Genomic DNA, 16252 nt, shown 5'->3' with positions numbered 1-16252 from the left:
GTCTCATACATCTCTCACTTGCAGTCCACAGCTCACACAGAACTGTGAGGGCCATGGTTTTTTATCACAATTTTACCCACAACAGAAACAGAAACTCAAAGGAAGGAAGCGACTTGTCTAACTAAGACCAACAGAGCAGTGGTAGAGCCAAGACACAAATTCAGATAATCATACTACAAACCCCAGTAGCTTCTGATTCATGTAGAATCTCAAACGACTTGACCTTGTTGCTCACTTAACCAAAAGTAAATTTTCTTTGTAGCTCACACCTGTAATCCTAGCACTTTGGGAGGCTGAGGCAGGGGGATCACCTGAGGTCAGGAGTTTGAGACCAGCCTGGCCAGCATGGTGAAACCCCATCTCTACTAAAAATACAAAAATTAGCAAGGTGTGGTGGTGTGCGCCTGTAATCCCAGCTACTCAGGAGGCTGAGGCAGGAGAATCGCTTGAACCCAGGAGGCAGAGGTTGCAGTGAGCTGAAATCGTGCAACTGAACTCCAGCCTGGGCAACAGAGCAAGACTCCGTCTCAAAAAAAAAAAAATAAATAAATAAATAAAAATTTTAAAATTTTCCTTTGGACAAATGAAGAAAATGCCCAAATTATTCATTCAACAAGTGTACTGGGAGGGTCTTTAGCATGATGCAGCCATAACTGATCTTCATTAATAACAATATGGGTAAGATCCTTGCTACTCAAAGAAGGCTCCTTGGGCCAACATGCATCAGCATCACTTAAGATCTTATTAGAAAAATAGTATCAGGTCCCAGCTCAGGCCTGTGGAATCTGAATCTGCATTTTGATGAAATCCCCAGATGACTAAATGTACAATTAACATTTGAGAAGCAGTAGGTTAAAACTAATGAAGACACAGAGTGGTGCGATTCACTTTTAAGTCATGTTACTCTTTATTCTAGATTAAAAAAATAATAATCCTCCATCCTGTTATCTAACCACCCAAATTCCATGGGAAATGGGAGTTCACAAAATATAAGAACGGGGTGTTCTCCTACCCCTAATTCTCCAGGATTGTACTCAGAATCAAAGCAAGAACTGGCTGTACTTCTATCACAGGTAAATATGCTCATAAAATAAGATGGAAATCAGGAAGGGGAACCAAAAGTGGTTAAATAATGTTCCAGAATCTTCTAGTCTCCAAATGGCTTTTTAATACACAGTGTATTTCCCAGAATATAAAGTTTCCAGTTGCCCTACTGCTTATAATCTCCCAGAGTAGATATTCTCCTGACTGGATTATCCTGCAGGCAAGCTTTTAGCAAGTCAGGTCGACTCTACCCACTAAACTTACTGTTAATCCATCCCCACATCACTATCCTGCTACCACACCATGCTAGTAATCCACCATCGCCTCTCACAACTGCTGCAATAGCTTCTTCATTGATCACTTCATGCCCCTTCTTCCTACCTAGTGTCTATTCTTCAAACAAGCAGTCAAGATAGTTGTTCAAATGTTAAAATCCATCTGTTTCACTTGCCTATCTAAAGCCCTCCAATAGTCACCAATTAGATCAAAGTCAAACTCCTTAGTATGTTCTACAAGACTTTTCATCACACGGCCTTTTAGCAGCATCATTTCCTTCAGTGAGTCCCCTAATTTATTGAGTTCTATATAATTGGCATCTATTCTGTCTTCTGAATAGGCCAAGCTCTCATACCAACTGAGGCTATTGTGATAACTATTTGTCCTTTCTAGATATTCTCAGACCTTCAAATATCTGGTTGTTTTTCATTTCTTAGATCACAAAGCAAATGTTACCTTCCCAGAGATGATTTCTCTCATTAAAATGCCCCTCTCCATTCCTGGTCACTCTGTCTCACTATTTTATTTCCATAAAACCCTAACCAGTGTTCAAATTTTAGATGTTGGTATATAATTTTATATTCTACATCTGCCATCCCCCATACTCTAAATATTGAGTTTCATAAGGGAAAGAAACTCACCTGCACTGTATACATCTGCGTTCCAGGACTAGTAGAGGTCCTGGCACATGGCAGATAATCAATAAATATTTGTTGAATTAGCACATGAACTTTTTCCTTTTCCTTTTTCTTCCTCATTTTGAGCACTAAGAGTCCCTCTAAGCTGTTAAATGATAAAATTAGAAACCAAATAGCTCTTATACTCCTTTGCTTCCTTAAAAAAGTAATTGATTAGCCCTTTGGAACAGAACCAACTATAATTACAGTATTTTCATAATTCAGAAGAATCTTGGAATGAATTCATTTGAGTAGTACAGGTCCTAGTAGATAAATCTATTATAGTCTTTACTGGTTAGAACCAAGGTATCTGGGATGAAGACATCAATCTTGAGTACATTATTTCTGGCAGATAGGAAGCCCTTACTTTGAATAAGTTGGCACAGTGGTAGCAACTGTTTTATAGAAGGGCTGGTATCTGAGATGTCACTAAAGCTTATCAGCTATCAAGCAGTAGATGCAAAAGCATTCTTCACACGGAACTAATCAGCTTCACTGAAAGCGAATTAACAAGAAAACACTGCTTGTTAAAATTAAAAAACAATGTATCACTGTCTATTAAAAATCTAAGGAAAAATACACGCAGAATCACCCACAATCTTTTCACTCAGAGAAATTCACTGTGTACGACCTTCCAGAATTTTTTTCTATGCACATAAATGTTTTGGGTTTGTCTACTAAGGTGGAATTATACTGACACTGCTGAGGACTTTGTTTAACCTATGATGTCAACAATTTATTTCCTTGTCGATAAATATTTTTCACAGAAAACATTCCATTGTGATGAACAGCTTTGTAGCTAATCTCACCACATCTTTATTTCCTTCAAATACGTTACTGAAGTGTAATTATCAGTTCAAAGGTTGTTATTTTAAAAATATTTTGTTTTTAATGCATGTTGATAAACTGACTTCTAGAAAGGTTGTGTAGATTTACACTCCCTGATATCAACGTAAGTGACCCCTTCCTCAGATGCCTCCCAAACCTTTTGGAGTGGTTCGATTTGTGTGCTTCTACTTCCATCCATGTGCTTCAACAACTGACAGAGTCACGTCGTCACCACTATGATCAATCTCGCATTGAGTTCTTCACAGAAGGAAGGTGGGGAGCGGTGTGTTTTAAGGTCCTACTCGTTCGTGTAGAACAGCTAATCTGGCCTGTCTAGGAAAGTTGTAAATAGAATTCTGGTAGGGCTGGAATCAGCTGTCAGAGCTATGCCCTGAATTTCAAAAGTGGGTAGTAATTTCCATAAATATGCCACTTCAAACACATGCACTGAAGGGAGTCCAGCATTTCATCTTCCCAAAGAAAGGAAACAAAATTGTGCATAATTTAATACCCAAGAAACATGGGGCAAAGCACACAAAAAACGGGAAGTCTACTGGACATTAAAGATCCCAAAACATTTTACAAAGATTGGATCTTTTCCTATGGATAAGAGTCATTTATAACAAATGAATGAATCCAGAAGGCTTTTCCTGAACAGTTGCCATGAATGAAAATGTTCTATTGTAAGTAATCAATAGTGAGAGCCCTGGCCTTTTATTTAGGTTGTGGTGATTTCACCAATAATTCTAGGAACTTTCTCATATGAGTACAATAGATTCTCAGACTGTTCATGTGTTCAATCATTTGTTTGGCTGAGTGACATAACATGCCAGGCATTGTGTTATACGCTATGGGCAGTGATTGATAGTACATAATCCCTTATCCTTGACAAATTTGGCCTAATAGAGAATAAACCAACAATGATAATACAGTGGGTTCCAAACTTGGCTGAACACTAGAACCAGCTGGGGAGCTTTTTAACGTCCTAATGACCAAGTTGTATCCCAGATCTATTATGCCAGAATGTCTGAGAATGGAGCTAGGAATTGCCATTTTAAAAAAAATTCCCTTTAGCTGACAGTAAGATTTAAAACAGAAAAACAAAACAAAAAATAAAAATAATAAAAAGTATTCCCAGGCGAATCCAAACTGAAGTAGTTTAGGAACCACTAATATAATGTCAGAGTGAACTATAGGCCTTATTTATCCCAGGAGAAATCAAGGGAGCCTTCCAAGAGGAAGTGACTGGGCTATGTTTTTAAATGATAAATTGGTTCTTTCTACTGTTTTTATAATTTGAATCCTGCAAATGCCATAAATGAACATAATTTGAATGCTACAAATGCCACAAAAACAGAAAGGGAAAAACGTTATGTACGATCCCCCAAAAAAATCATCTTTGGAAAAATTTTCCCACTGGTAGTAAAAAATTAAGTATTTGACTCTCTCTCTCTCTCTATATATATATATTCAAATATCACCCTCAGAATTGATGGTCAGTGGTCTTTTATTTCCTCTATGTGGCCTATAACACTGAGAACAATGCAAGGCAAAAAAAAAAAATCAGTGGTATAGTCTGTCAGATCACCAAAGCTAGCCTCAGGCGAACATGCCAAGACAAATTCTAGAATTACAACCAGGATATGGCATCAATATAGAAGATTTGTACTTTAATGCAATCTCTTGCCTTTTTGGTAAGGTAGCAAAAACATACTTTGGCAAAGTTTATCAGAGTTCCTTTTCTTTTTTTGCCTTCCTCCACCCGCCAAGAAAGTCAGTGGGAAACAAGCAGGGGGACAGCCCATGGCTTTCCTTTTACCAGTCATTTTTGGTATTTAAGGTAGATACAGAGTGCTCAGCCATTGATCTGTTCACTGTCATCCTGCTTAAATCAATAATCTATTAGTCCCTTTAAATTAGAGTTAGATTCATCAAATGCCCTTGAGAGGCCTCAAACATTTTGTTCCTTATTGCAGGCAAGCACAATCAGTCTATGGAATGATAAAATTTTTGCTTGAAAACTCTGCCGGCTCAGCAGACAATGTGTTCTGTATTAGCTCATTCAGCGATCTCAGGCAGGCCAAAAAAGCAGTTTTTAGACTTCCCAGGGGGAAAAGAGGCTTGTGTCATTCAATAAAACAACTACACTGCAGCCATCCTGATGTGATTTCAGTTTGGAGAAGCAGTCTTTGAGGAATAATTCGGATCTGCTTTTTGTCTCCTGCTTTTATTTATTTCCTTGCCTACTTATGGACTTGCTCAGTTCTGTTTGCTGATTGAATGCCCAACAAGCAGCAGCCTCCAATGTGGCATCCAAACTGCTAACCAGATGGGCTGCCCTGCTTCGTCAGGGAATGGGCAAGTCAGAGGAACTTCTGCTACTCGGGTGAGATGGATGCTTGGCTCTGTGGGTCCCCGCCCAGAGCACAGTCAGCACCAGTGATGCTGAGAGGGCTGCTCTGAACTGCACACATGAGTGGAGACAGTGAGCCTCAGGGAAGATGAGAATGAACCAAATCTGCAGCATCATCGTCGTCGGAAGCTGCTAGCCCCTATTTTAGACATCTCCACCCCCACAACATACAGATAACTATCACTAAGGAAAACAAAGCTAGAATCCCCTTCCTTGTATAATAAATTAGTCATGGGACTCATTTGCTTTTAAATCAATGTTCCTCAAAGTGTGGCCTGCAGCAGGGGAATTCTTGAGGTTAGGGAGAAGGACATTTGCTTTAAATTCGTGTTTTTCAGACTATCAATGGTGAAGCACCATTTCTTAGTCTTTCCGCCAATCCCTCATGGATTGATCAAATTCAATACAAATGAATCTCCAGGAAATAGGAGTTAAGGAAAAACAACGACGTCCAAAGCACGAGCTCTAACTCTTTAAAAAAAATTAGATTTAATGGACATAAAATTACCCTGTCAAATTGCTCCAAAAGTTTCAAAACACTTGCTCTCAATGTCTGAACTTCTCTCCTTGCGGACGGGCACAGGTCTCCGGATTGCATTTTGAGAAACAGTCCTCTAAAAGGACTTCAAACTCAGAGGTTGTTTGCAGACAAAACAAAAACAAAGCTAAACAAAATCTCCACCGACTGGGATGGTACAAAAGCAGAATTCCCGAGTTCCCACTGACGAAGCTTTCTTAAACACTGTCACAGCTCTTGGGTTGATTCATTCCCAAAAGAAAAGAAATTAACATTGCTGCCTGTTAAGAGGACTTGGCACTTACGAATTTAACTCACCTGAGAAAACACAGTATAAATGTCCTTGTTGTTACAACACACCTGAGTGTCATTTAAACACACAGAAAGTCTTCGACAATAGCTCCCTTCACAATTCCTTACATGCTTGGCATTTTTCTAAAGGTTAGATTAAGTAGCAGATAACATTTTTAAGAGAGCTCAGTATACTTTTTTTTTTTTTCTTTGTGAGAGCTAATTTACGCCTGGCTAAAACCATGTTGACAGATTTCAGGATTTTAGGTTGGGCCTGATTACAGGCAGGCAGGCATCATGCATTAGGAAAGCCTAGCCTTTTTACTAGAACCTTCTATGATTAAGACAGTATTTTAATGCACTCTCTGGGCAGCTGAGCTTTAAAAGAAAAAGGAGTTATAAAGCAAAAGACATTTCCTGCATGGCCCCAGGGGAATTTTGAGCCCAGAGCTCCGAATCCCAGTGGAAGGGAGTAATTTCAGCTAATTAAGGAAGAAGAGCAAAGTTGCATTTGGTCAAAATGTTCGTTTGGACTTCATTTGTGTTGGCACCAAAGAGAGCCTATCTGGATTTTTTTCTCCCTTTTTCTGTGGATTCACTGCAGGACTGCAAAGCCTACAGCTCACATACATTAGGGAGAGAGTCAAAGGAAACGCCAAAGTTCAACTAAAGTACAAGTAATTAGAACCAGATTCTCCGCTATTTGCGTGTGCGCATGCGTGTATGAACTCGTGTGTAGACATTTTATTAAAATGTAATTTACATGCATCCAAACATTTGGGGCACGGGAAGACTCCACACTGTCACTCACTTAATTTTTATGTCTCCTTTTCAGGAGAGGATCTGCTTTTAATCATCTTTCAGGAGAAACGGTTTCCACACACGTGGGTTTTGCAAATCTGTGAATCGCATCCTGAAATTAGGTAATTGCCAAACAAGAAAAACTCTGCTTTGAAATCTTGCCTTACTCTGCTGCTGGCTTTGTTATTATTAAGCAGCTCCAAGATTAGTCCCGGGTTTGGGGTGGCTAGAGAGGGAGGACGATGGGGAGTGAAGGAAAATATCATTGTTGGGCTTTGGCAGTCTTGACTCAGTAACCTGCCCGTGACCCTAAAGAAGTGTGTGTTTGCCGGGGTCACCAGGGATCCTGGCCGAGGGCTGGAGCTGGGTTGTGAGAAACTCTGCTATTCTGAACACATATGAAACAGGTGCTGAACATAGGCAGGAGACAAAAGGAAGGGCTGGGGGAAAGAATTTGGTTTTGAGTCTTTAATAAAGCCTTGCTCAGCAAAGTGTGGTCCTGGACAAGCAGCATCAGCATCAGCATCAGCATCACCTGGAAACTTGTTAAAATGCAGAATCTTGGCCAGGCACAGTGGCTCATGCCTGTAATCCCAGCACTTAATCCAAGGCGGGAAGATCACCTGAGGTCGGGAGTTCAAGACCAGCCTGACCAACATGGAGAAACCCCATCTCTAGTAAAAGTACAAAATTAGCTGGGCGTGATGATGCATGCCTGTAGTCCCAGCTACTCGGGAGGCTGAGGCAGGAGAATCGCTTGAACCCTGGAGGCGGAGGTTGCAGTGAGCCGAGGTCGTGCCATTGCACCCCAGCCTGCACAGCAAGAGCGAAATTCTGTCTCAAAAAAAAAAAAAGCAGAATCTTGGCCCCACCCCAGAAATGCAGAATCAGAATAGGCATCCTAACAAGACCCTTGATCATTTTTACGCACATTGATGTCTGAGACACCCTAACATAAAAAATGTCTTGTTATTGTCCTAACCTTCCTGTAATCCCATTTTGCTGAGTTAATTTAGCATCAGAACTCTGTCAACTTGCCCTTTGCACAGGTCCTTACTAAATACTCCACCTTGTTAAGCACTTAATGCATTAAGATCTTCAGGCTGTGTGTGTTTATGCTTACCATAAACCAGAAGTCTTCGTTCACTCTCACAGAATTTTGGCAGTGGCTTTTAGTTGGCAGTGTGTTCAAAGTTGTACCAGAAGAGCCTGAACTAATAGTAATTACTATTTACTGAGCGCCTACTGTGTTAGGGACCATGCAAAGTGCTTAATAGACATTAGTTCATTTACTCCTTCCCCTATACCATGAGGAGAGGGAGAACTGAGCACCTTAGAATCAGGAAATTTAAAACACAACAATCCTTTCAGACTTTATAAATGAGATGTAAATGACTTAATATGTTTACTATTATCTCACCAAACCCCCCAGCTTTTTAAATTCTCATTTTCCATCTCCCTGATTTGTTTCCTAGTCTGGGAAGGTCACAGGGTTTGGTCTGGTCAGGCCTACTTACTCAAATTTGAGAACTGCAGAACTTTGTAATTCTCTTGCTTTTAACTCACGGTTATAACTTTCCAAACACTGATTCCATTCAAGATATGGTTAAATTTGACAAGACAGTTTGGGCCTTAGAAAGAGAGTAAGGCTCAGGACCCACTAATCACTCTGTGTTGTAGCTACACCTGTCTGGGCTCACGGCCAGCAATAGAAGTTATTCCTGGGACTGGCTTTCACCACGGGAAGTGCTGTCATATTTCCATAAGGTACCATGACACGTTCAACACCAACATTTCATTTATATAATATGTGTTCTCACCACAAGGAATATATTCAAAAATATCTCATAGGTTGTTTTGCATGACGTTTTAAACACGTTTTCTATCACTATTTTCTAGGACATACTAAGATAGCTTATGCCAGTGTTCAAATAAATCCTCTCTTACAGTCACTTAACAGGCCGACACATCTAACTGCTTATTAATGATCTGAACGTGGAGGCATCAGAAATGAAACTGCATTAAGTGAACAAATGCTAGAACAGGTCTCGGGAGTCATATGTAGACGAAGCTAATTGCTTTGCAATATTGAGGTCCCCTGAAGAGTTTTTCTCAACATCAACTGACTCAGTTCCATATTTCACTTCTATCTTCTATCAGGATTCCCATAATATTTACAAAAGGAACTATCACACTAATAAATGACATTATTTTATCTGATCGAATTTCCTGCACAGAGTAGATTAAAACAGGAGCATTAACATGTACATCATTTCAGATACACACATTCACATTCATTTCAGATATCCACACACACATTCTTTGCTTATGTACTATATATCTATTTGAAAACCACATTAGTACCAGCCTGACAGAAAACCAAAAGGGAAATACTTGGAAGACAACAATGAAATTATGCTTTGTCACATACCTTGCCACTCGTCTAAGATCTAAGGAAGTTCAAGTATGATTGATTACACTAGAATTTAGCCAAAACCCTCTTTTTCTCAATAAAATAATGCTCGGCTTACTCAGAATTTTGCTGCAAAGAAATTTTTCTGTTTTGTTTCTTACAGGTATGCACCATATGAACAGCCTCAAAATAACTTTGAAACCGATTTAATCCTCACTGTGTGGGTTTTCTTGGTTCCTAAAAAGAAAGAAAATGCCATGAGCCTGCATAAAATTGTGTGGAGGAGGTGATGGGAAAGTGGTAAGCTTTGCTGCCAGGTGGACCTGAATTTGAATCTCTCTTCTGCCACTTACTAATGGCCATAGAGTTTTATTTCTCTGAGCCCTAGTCCTTCTTTGCTGAAAATGCAGATAATCCTGATTTCTGTTGGTAAACCAGAGACAACATTTGCAATTTGCCTGACACACAGTAAGTGCTCAATAAATGATAGCCAACCTCCACCTCCACTTTTCCCCTCCTCCCACAAACACATTTCCCTTCCACCTTCCTTAATCTAGGGCAGGTTTTTTTTTTTTTTTTTTTTTTCTGAGATGGAGTTTTGCTCTTGTTGCCCAACCTGGCATGGGCAGCCATGACATGGCACGATCTCAGCTCACTGCAACCTCCGCCTCCCGGGATCAAGAGATTCTCCTGCCTCAGCCTCCCAAGTAGTTGGAATTAACAAACGTGCGCCACCACGCCCGGCTAATTTTTTGTATTTTTAGTGGAAACCGGGTTTTACCATGTTAGCCAGGCTCGTCTCGAACTCCTGACCTCAGGTGATCCTCCTCCTTGGCCTCCCAAAGTGCTGAGATTACAGGCGTGAGCCACCGCGCCCGGCCGGCCGGGCAGGGGTTTTTAGCCAGCACCATTTTGTCTCTCACGGGACATTCTGCAACATCAGGAGACATTTCTGGCTGTCACAATTGGGGGCTGCTCCTGGCATCTAGTAGGTAGAGGCCAGGGATGCTACAAAACATCTCACAATGCCCAGGACAGGCCCCTCCTACACAACAAAGAATTATCTGGCCCCAATTATAGATAGTGCTGAGGTTGAAAAACACTGATCTGGGCTAAGGATACTACTGGTGGGGAGACTCTGGGACCAAAGAGTGGGGACAACAAAGAAAATACTACAGCTCTGGAGAAATGGAAACTGCAGAGTCCTACAATGCAGATGGTATGAGCTCAGTTCCTAATTCTGCCCCTTACTAGCAGTCACTCATCCTTCCTGATCCTCAGAAAAATTGAGATGACAACCACGCTTACTACATTGCAGGATTTACACTTTGTAAACTATAAAAAGTATAAAAACATGTAAAAATAATAGCTAATGCTTTATTATTAGAAATTTATTAATTATTATTTATTATCTGGGGAAAAGTGGATTAAGTCTGTATCAATAATGCGACTAATATGGTCACCACAGAAAACAACAGAACCATCTCTAGAGTCTAGTCAAACATTTCAACAATAGTAATCACTAACACTCATGGAGCATATACTGTAGGCTAGTCATGCTCCTTCACTCTACTCTAAGCATTTTTCATCTATTAATTCATCTGATCCCCAGAGTGACCCAATAAGAGAGCTACTCTTGGCCAGGCGCAGTGGCTTATGCCTGTAATCCCAGCACTTGGGAGATTGTGGCGGGTGGATCACTTGAGGACAGAAGTTTGAGACCAGCCTGGCCAACGTAGTGAAACCCCATCTCTACTAAAAATACACACAAAAAAAATTTGTGGTGGCGTGCGCCTGTAATCTCAGTTACTCGGGAGGCTGGGGCTGGAGAATTGCTTGAACCCAGGAGGTGGAGGTTGCAGTGAGCCGAGATCGCACCATTGCACTCTAGCCTGGGCAACAGCAGGACTCCGTCTAAAAAAAAAAAAAAAAAAAAGAGAGAGAGAGAGAAAGAGATTGCTAGTCTAGTTTTAGTATTTCTTTTTGACAGGCAAGAAGAAACCAGAGGTATAATGTGGTTAGGTAACTTGTTCAAGGCCATACAGCTGCTAAATAAAGAGCATGGATTTGAACTTAAATGGTCTTAAGTTCAAGGGAATGGGTCTGACCCCCATGTTGAGAGAAGACTATGACATCCCCTCTTAGGACTGTGCAGAACTCCTGTCACAAGCAGCTGTCCCTGGCAGGAAGTTTTAGAGTATGCAGGGTATGTCTAAGTCAGACAGACAGACAGACACACAGTTAACCCAGCATAAAGAACAAAAGTAAAACTGGAAAATTCAAAAGAAAGAAGTTAAGGAGACAGAAATAATGCCCTGTTTTCTTTCCAGTCAGAGCAATAAAATAGGAAAGTCCCCCAGAAGCAAACACAGGAATTAGAAGGCACACGCAAACACACTCACTAACCCCTTCTGCATCTTCCCTGCTGAGAACCCAGCCCTCAGCAGGGAGAATGGCAGCAGCTAAGACCAAGATTCCAAAGGCCTCTGGCGGCAGTCCAAGGGCGTGTGGCTGAACACTGTCAGGAGCAGTTACTCAGGCCAAATGGAGTCTGCACAACCACCAGCTCCAGGGCTCTTCGGGGAGGCAGAGGAGGAGAGGACTCTGAGCCCCCAGCCCCTACGCAGGTTCTCCTTCCCTCACCTGAAGGCCACATATACTCCCTTAACCAAAATTTATTTGGCACAAGAATGAACCCAATATCCAGAATTGGTTGCGCAATAGCTTTTCTGTCACTGTCTACAGAACTAGCACGCCCCAAATGAGGGGCTGAATGACTCTCTTCCCAAGATGTCTGGGGATTGGGGGGGTGGAGGGGGGTGAGAGGAATAACTGGAAGTAGACACTGAACATCCTTAGTGTGCCCTCTACTTGGCTAATATATAATGCATCAGTTCAAAGGATGCACTTGATATTTCATTTGAAAAGATTCTCGGCCGGGCACAGTGGCTCACGCCTATAATCTCAGCAGTTTGGGAGGCCAAGACAGGCGGATCACCTGAGATTGGGAGTTTGAGACCAGCCTGACCAACATGAAGAAACCCTATCTCTACTAACAATACAAAATTAGCTGGGTGTGGTGGTGCATGCCTGCAATCCCAGCTACTCAGGAGGCTGAGGCAGGAGAATTGCTTGAACCTGGGAGGCAGAGATTGCCGTGAGCAGAGATCACACCACTGCACTCCAGCCTGGGCAACAAGAGTGAAACTCTGTCTCAAAAAACAAAAAGAAAGAAAAGATTCTCAAGTTTCTATATAGAACTGTTCAAACTACAGGAATGCTACATTGTTGGTTATTTTTTCGTTCAGAGCAGTGATTCCTAGGTATGAGAAAGCTAAGAGTTTCAAAGTGCTTTAGCATTATTTCTTTTTTAAAAATGTTAAGAAAATCTTGAAAAAATAATTCAAAGACATTTTCACCAACCTTCCAATTGAGAGCAGTCCCCCAAGGTTCAGGTCTTTTTTTGATATTCCCGAAACTTGTCCACCTTTATAGACAAGTTGTCTGAGGCATATGGTTGGAAGTATGAACTCGGGAGTCGGCCTTCCTAGATTCAAATCCTCACTCTCCTACTTACTGGCTGTGTGACTTTTGGAAAGTTACTTAACCTCTCTGAGCCTCAATTTCTGCTTGTATAAAATGATAGTATATTCTTCATTGCATCATTGTGAGCATTAAATAACATCATTTTAAAGTACTCTGCACAATGCCTGCCACATAATAGTGTTACACAAGCAATTATTATCATTATTGTATCATGCTTATGCTGATGAATCTCAATGCTATTCACCTTCCCTTCTTTCCCCATCTTGATTTGGTGACCTTCACTTCCATTTTCCCTCTCAAAACAATTTTCCCTTCTGATGTACCTAAGATATCCTCTAAAAACTAATGGGAGGAAAGCAAGTCATGTCAGTTTTCCCTCTCTCAGCTGTCCTTTCCTTCCCAGGCCCACAGGCATTAATCCGAAGTGCTCTCACTCCTCGTAGGATTTCCTGGCCAATCCCCAATCCAGGCTGCCTAGCCCCCTCAGAAATGACTTCCTTAAACCCCTCTTTACCACAGCGATCTCTCATTCGAGAGCCTTCAATTGCTGTTCAAAACCCAAAGTCCCAAACCAATGCAAGGACCAACGTGGTTTGGGGAGCAGAAGGCAGTGATTATCAGTCAGCAACATCAGATGCTGACAAACATTTATTGAGCACCTGCCAGGGACCAGACCCCTTGATACATGCTGGTTTATAAAGAAGTTAGAATACACTATCTCCTGCCCACGCAAACAGACAACTGAAAAATGCCACAAGGCAAACATGGCCCCAGCTAGAAAAAGGATCTGATGGGGGTCAGAGGCTGTCATGAGTGGGTGTGTTACTAGCACACACACAGATTTTGGCAGCCTTGACTTTAAATACTCAGGGCTAAAAGAGTGTCCAGTACATATCAAAAGTTCAATCAGTGTTGGTTAAAAAAAAATGAATTAAAAAAATGAAATCTGCATACAAATCCTTACATGTGATGTGAAATAAATACTTTCAGCCAGTTCAGCAGAATCTGCCAACAGCACACTTTATATGGCGGGGGACAACTTGAGGGGTGTTTTCACACACACTACTCCATTTGCTGCCTCCTGACAAAAGTGTGAAGAGCAAGGATTATTAACACGATCAGTTTTTTTTTTCTTTTTTTTAATCTCTGTTATTCACATGAGGAAACTGAAGCTTAGAGAAGTTAAATGACTTGGCCAAGGTTACACAGTTAGGAAATGAACTGAAAGTGAGTTCACCCCCTGAATCCACATGCAAGATTAGTATAAATGAGAAACCAAGTATACGTTTATATTCCTAACAGTCCTATTCATTTTTTAATGTTTTTTTTTGTTTCTGTTTTTGTTTTTTTTTGAGACAGAATCTGGCTCTGTCACCCAGGCTGGAGTGCAGTGGTGCAATCTCGGCTCACTGCCAGCTCCGCTTCCTGGGTTCACGCCATTCTCCTGCCTCAGCCTCCCAAGCAGCTGGGACTACAGGCGCCCGCCACCACACCCGGCTAATTTCTTGTATTTTTAGTAGAGATGGGGTTTCACCGTGTTAGCCAGGATGGTCTCGATCTCCTGACCTCTTGATCTGCCCGCCTCGGCCTCCCAAAGTGCTGGGATTACAGGCGTGAGCCACTGCGCCCAGCCTATTTTTTAATGTTTTAAGGCAGGGTCTGCAAATTTTGTAAATGGTCAGATAGGAAATACTTTAGGCTTTGTGGGCTGTCTGGTCTCTGTCACAGTCACTCAACTCTGCCCCCCATGGGGGAAGGCAGTCACAGACAAAATGTAAATGTATAGGTGTGACACATTCCAAGAAAGCTTTATTTACAAAATCCAGATTTGGTGTAGTTTTCAGCCCAGCTTTAAGATAAAGGAAATAAAAACTATTCCTCCTAACAGTGACTGTACATGTTACTATAAAATTCATGCATTTCCTCACTTCCAGGGTAAAGACAGAGGATGACAGCCATATGTCACAGAGACGTGGGCAATATTTTAAAGATACTAACACTACAGTGTGTTGTAAGGGCTACGCATTTTCTTCAAAACCTCATGTATACATTTTTATTAGTTAGGGAGGTCAATATGTCCACCATAAATACATTTTAAAATTCCTTCCCACATATTCTGTCTATTGGGATTATTTATCATGCTTTGTTCCCTGGCGTAGAGCCAGGGAGAATATGGGAGTTTTAATACCTTTAATCCATTACATGGATTTTTTTAGAGCTCCATAAGACAAAATGAAATGCACTCTCATGGTCATATATGCAATAAACCTGGTATGTCACTTAATATTTCATGTCCCATTTAATATTTCAGTTGTAACTGTTCCCAGCTTTCAACATCCAAAATGACACAATTCCAGCCATCTTTTCGCTCCAATTTCTTTTTTGTTCTTGTTTAGAGGACTCCTGACAATTTATAAATAATAACTCTCACTGTGGACTTTGAGAGGCAATTATTATTGCTCTCTGATATTCCTTATTATTTTTTTTTTTTGAGAAGGAGTCTCACCCTGTCACCCAGGCTGGAGTGCAGTAGCGCGACCTCGGCTCACTGCAACCCCTGCCTCCTGGGCTCAAGCAGTTCTCCTGCCTCAGCCTCTCGAGTAGCTGGGACTACAGGTGTGCCCCCACCATGCTAGGTTAATTTTTTTGTATTTTCAGTACAGACAGGGTTTCACCATGTTGGCCAGGCTGGTCTTGAACTCCTGACCTCAAGTGATCCACCTATCTCGGCCTTCCTAAGTGCTGGGATTACAGGCGTGAGCTATGCGTCCAGACTGCTCTTTGATATTCTGAAGAAGTATGAAATAACTGTCTACTGACATATGCCACCCAGTTTACGGCAACGTGGTGAACTGGTCATGCTTATTTTAATTAGGCCATGTTAACCTTGTTTTGAAAAGGAGGTGTTTGGCTCGGCGGGGTGGCATATGCCTGTAATCCTAGCACTTTGGGAGGCTGAGGCGGGCAGATTGCCTGAGCTCAGGAGTTCAAGAGCAGCCTGGGCAACACGGTGAAATCCCGTCTCTACTAAAATACAAAAAATTAGCCAGGTGTGGTCATGTGTGCCTGTAATCCCAGCTACTCAGGAGGCTGAGACAGGAGAATCACTTGAACCCGGAAGGTGGAGGTTGCACTGACCTGAGATCGTACCACCACACTCCAGCCTGGGTGACAGAGCAAGATTCTGTCTCCAAAAAAAAAAGAAAAAAGAAAAGAGGTGTTCATTCATTTCTCCAGCTAACTGATATGGTAACACTGGTCTCTAAAGATGGTCTGCTCAATACACCTCACCTCCTGTAATGCAATGGGTCTCTTTTTCTCAAATTGCTTGTAAAACTGACTCACACATCTACCGGAGCCCAAATGTGAACACCACCTGCCTATCACTTGCACATACCCTCTTTTATTTTGAGATGCAGATGTTTGCTTATAGGGCTGTTGTATTT

The 16252-nt window shown here is 41.5% G+C and overlaps 1 protein-coding gene across 3 annotated transcripts in view; it reads right to left on the bottom strand.

The window, feature by feature from the left end:
• Positions 1 to 16252, bottom strand: part of RARB (retinoic acid receptor beta) — a 767532-nt gene that overhangs the window by 136933 nt on the left and 614347 nt on the right. The window lies entirely within an intron of this gene.

Source organism: Gorilla gorilla, chromosome 2 (genome assembly GCF_029281585.2).
Source record: "Gorilla gorilla gorilla isolate KB3781 chromosome 2, NHGRI_mGorGor1-v2.1_pri, whole genome shotgun sequence".
NCBI classification, from domain to species: Eukaryota; Metazoa; Chordata; class Mammalia; order Primates; family Hominidae; genus Gorilla; species Gorilla gorilla.
Note: the sequence above shows the minus strand (reverse complement) of the source record. Positions and strands in the feature narration are given on the sequence as shown.